The following is a 4,739-nucleotide window of genomic DNA, read 5'->3' on the forward strand; positions in this document are numbered from 1 at the left end:
GTTGAGGGATAGTTATATGATCCAATTATGTTATTATTGTTGAGAGAACTTGCACTAGTGAAATTATGAACCCTAGGCCTTGTTTCCTAGCATTGCAATAGCATTTACGCTCACTTTTATCATTAGTTACCTTGCTGTTTTTATATTTTCAGATTACGAAAACCTATATCTATCATCCATATTGCACTTGTATCACCATCTCTTCGCCGAACTAGTGCACCTATACAATTTACCATTATATTGGGTGTGTTGGGGACACAAGAGGCTCTTTGTTATTTGGTTGCAGGGTTGTTTGAGAGAGACCATCTTCATCCTACGCCTCCCATGGATTGATAAACCTTAGGTCATCCACTTGAGGGAAATTTGCTACTGTCCTACAAACCTCTGCACTTGGAGGCCCAACAACGTCTAGAAGAAGAAGGTTGTGTAGTAGACATCAAGCAATTTCTGGCGCCGTTGCCGGGGTGGTGAGTGCTTGAAGGTATATCTTTAGATCTTGCAATCGAATCTTTTAGTGTCTTGTTTTTTCACTAGTTTAGTCTATAAAAGAAAACTACAAAAAATGGAATTATGGGTGCCTCATATGCTTCATCTTTTTAATGTCTTTCGTGAAAATGACGGGAAGGAAAATTGTGCTCAAGTACTAGAAGAAGAATTACATAGAATGCTTGGCATAAAATATGTGAATAATGAGCATGATTGCAATGGTGTTAGTATGAATTCTTTGAATACCCATGATGCTAATGATATGCAAAGCCACAAGCTTGGGGATGCTATGTTTGATGAAGATGATATGTTTAGTCCCCCAAGTTTCGATGAGCAAATTCATTATGATGAAAGCATGCCTCCTATTTATGATGATTATTGTGATGACACGTATGCTATAAAGAATAAAGATAACCATGAAACTTGTCATCATGATTTTAATTTTCAATTTGATTATGTTTCACATGATAATTATTTTGTTGAGTTTGCTCCCACTACTATTGATGAGAATAATTTGCTTATGTGGGGAGTAGTAAAATTTCTATGCAAGTAGATCATGAAAAAATTGCTTTATGTGCTGGTTATATGGTTGAATTAATTCATGATGCTAATGAAAATTATTATGAGGGAGGAATGCATGCTTGTAGGAATTGCAATAATATCAAGTTTCCTCTCTATGTGCTTAAAGTTTTAAAGTTGTGCTTGTTTTGCCTTCCTATGCTAGTTGATTATTGTTCCCACAAGTTGTTTGCTCACAAAATCCCTATGCATAGGAAGTGGGTTAGACTTAAATGTGTTAGTAGTATGCTTCATGATGCTCTCTTTATGTTTCAATTCTTATCATTTATGTGAGCATCATTGAAATCATCATGCCTAGCTAGGGGCGTTAAACAATAGCGCTTGTTGGGAGGAAACCCAATTTTTATTTTTGTTCTTTGCTTTTTGCTCCTGTTTAGTAATAAATAATTCATCTAGCCTCTGTTTAGATGGGGTTTTATGTTTTAATTAGTGTTTGTGCCATGTAGAACCTTTGGGAAGACTTGGGTGAAGTCCTTGCGATCTTGCTGTAAAAAACAGAAACTTTTGCGCTCACGAGATTATCTGCCATTTTTTTACAGAAGAGTGATTTTGAGTTGATTCTTTTTGATGATGATTAATAGAAAAATTCCTCAGGTCCACAAATTTATTTCATAATTTTTGGAGTTACAGAAGTATTCGAATGATACAGATTACTACAGACTCTTCTGTTTTTGACAGATTCTGTTTTCATTGTGTTGTTTGCTTATTTTGATGAATCTATGAGTAGTATCGGAGGGTATGATCCATACAGAAGTTGGAATACAGTATATATTACACTAATATGAATTTAGAATGAGTTCAAAACAGTAACTATGTGGGGATTTATTTTCTTATACTAACGGAGCTTACGAGTTTTCTGTTAAGTTTTGTGTTGTGAAGTTTCAAGTTTTGGGTAAAGATTCGATAGAGAATAAGGAGTGGCAAGAGCCTAAGCTTGGGGATGCCCAAGGCACCCCAAGGTAATATTCAAGGACAACCAAGAGCCTAAGCTTGGGGATGCCCCGGATGGCATCCCCTCTTTCGTCTTCGTTCATCGGTAACTTTACTTGGAGCTATATTTTTATTCACCACAGGATATGTGTTTTTCTTGGAGCGTCATTTTAATTTATTTTGTTTTTCTTGCTGTTTGAATAAAATCCCATGATCTGAAATTCTTAAATGTTAGAGAGTCTTCACATAGTTACATAATTATTCGACTACTCATTGATCTTCACTTATATCTTTCGGAGTAGTTTGTCATTTGCTCTAGTGCTTCACTTATATCCTTTTAGAGCACGGCGGTGGTTTTATTTTGAAGAAATAGATGAACTCTCATGCTTCACTTATATTATTTTGAGAGTCTTTAGAACAGCATGGTAATTTGCTTTGGTTATAAATTTAGTCCTAATATGATAGGCATCCAAGAGGGATATAATAAAAACTTTCATATAAAGTGCATTGAATAGTATCAGAAGTTTGATTCCCTATGATTGTTTTGAGATATGAAGATGGTGATATTAGAGTCATGCTAGTTGAGTAGTTGTGAATTTGAGAGATACTTGTGTTAAAGTTTGTGATTCCCGTAGCATGCACGTATGGTGAACCATTATGTGATGAAGTCGGAGCATGATTTATTTTTTGATTGTATTCCTTATGAGTGGCGGTCGGGGACGAGCGATGGTCTTTTCCTACCAATCTATCCCCCTTGGAGCATGCACGTAGTACTTCATTTTGATAACTAATAGATTTTTGCAATAAGTATGTGAGTTCTTTATGACTAATGTTGAGTCCATGGATTATACGCACTCTCACCCTTCCACCATTGCTAGCTTCTCTAGTATCGCGCAACTTTCGCCGATACCATACACCCACCATTACCTTCCTCAAAAAAGCCACCATACCTACCTATTATGGCATTTCCATAGCCATTCCGAGATATATTGCCATGCAACGTTCCACCGTTCCGTTTATTATGACACGCTCCATCATTGTCATATTGCTTTGCATGATCATGTAGTTGACATCGTATTTGTGGCAAAACCGCCTTCATAATTCTTTCATACATGTCGCTCTTGATTCATTGCACATCCCGGTACACCGCCGGAGGCATTCATATAGAGTTATATTATGTTCTAAGTATCGAGTTGTAATTCATGAGTTGTAAGTAAATAAAAGTGTGATGATCATCATTATTAGAGCATTGTCCCAAGTGAGAAAGGATAATGGAGACTGTGATTCCCCCACAAGTCGGCATGAGACTCCGGACGAAAAGAAAAAAAAGGAAAAAAGAGAGGCACTAAAAAAAGAGAAAAAAGGCCCAAACAAAAAAATGAGAGAAAAAGAGAGAAGGGACAATGTTACTATCCTTTTACCACACTTGTGCTTCAAAGTAGCACCATGATCTTCATGATAGAGAGTCTCCTATGTTGTCACTTTCATATACTAGTGGGAATCTTTCATTATAGAACTTGGCTTGCATATTCCAATGATGGGCTTCCTCAAATTTCCCTAGGTCTTCGTGAGCAAGCAAGTTGGATGCACACCCACTTAGTTTCTTTTGTTGAGCTTTCATACACTTATAGCTCTATTGCATCCGTTGCATGGCAATCCCTACTCACTCACATTGATATCTATTGATGGGCATCTCCATAGCCCGTTGATACGCCTACTTGATGTGAGACTATCTTCTCCTTTTTGTCTTCTCCACAACCACCATTCTATTCCACCTATAGTGCTATGTCCATGGCTCACGCTCATGTATTGCGTGAAGATTGAAAAAGTTTGAGAACATCAAAAGTATGAAACAATTGCTTGGCTTGTCATCGGGGTTGTGCATGATTTAAATATTTTGTGTGATGAAGATAGAGCATAGCCAGACTATATGATTTTGTAGGGATAGCTTGCTTTGGCCATGTTATTTTGAGAAGACATGATTGCTTTGTTAATATGCTTGAAGTATCATTGTTTTCATGTCAATATTAAACTTTTGTTTTGAATCTTATGGATCTGAATATTCTTTCCACAATAAAGAAGATTAAATTGATAAATATGTTAGGTAGCATTCCACATCAAAAATTCTATTTTTATCATTTACCTACTCGAGGACGAGCAGGAATTAAGCTTGGGGATGCTGATACGTCTCCAACGTATCTATAATTTTTGATTGTTCCATGCTATTATATTATCGATCTTGGATGTTTTATATGCTATTTTATATGATTTTTGGGACTAACCTATTAACCTAGAGCCCAGTGCCAGTTTCTGTTTTTTTCCTTGTTTTTGAGTTTTACAGAAAAGGAATACCAAACGGAGTCCAATTGACGTGCCAATTTTTTATGATTTTTTATGGACCAAAAGAAGCCCCTGGAGTAAAAGAGTTGGGCCAGAAGAGCCCCGGGCTGCCCACAAGGGTCGGGGGCGCGCCCCTTATCTCGTGGACACCTCGGAGACCCCCCTCGTGAGACCTACGCCAAAAATTCATATAAATACAGAAACCTCCAGAAAATAACCTAGATCGGGAGTTCCGCCGCCGCAAGCCTCTGTAGCCACCAAAAACCAATCGGGACCCTGTTCTGACACCCTGCCGGAGGGGGGATCCATCACCGGTGGCCATCTTCATCATCCCGGCGCTCTCCATGACGAGGAGGGAGTAGTTCACCCTCGGGGCTGAGGGTATGTACCAGAAGCTATGTGTT

Source organism: Triticum aestivum, chromosome 1D (assembly GCF_018294505.1).
Source record: "Triticum aestivum cultivar Chinese Spring chromosome 1D, IWGSC CS RefSeq v2.1, whole genome shotgun sequence".
Lineage (NCBI taxonomy): Eukaryota > Viridiplantae > Streptophyta > Magnoliopsida > Poales > Poaceae > Triticum > Triticum aestivum.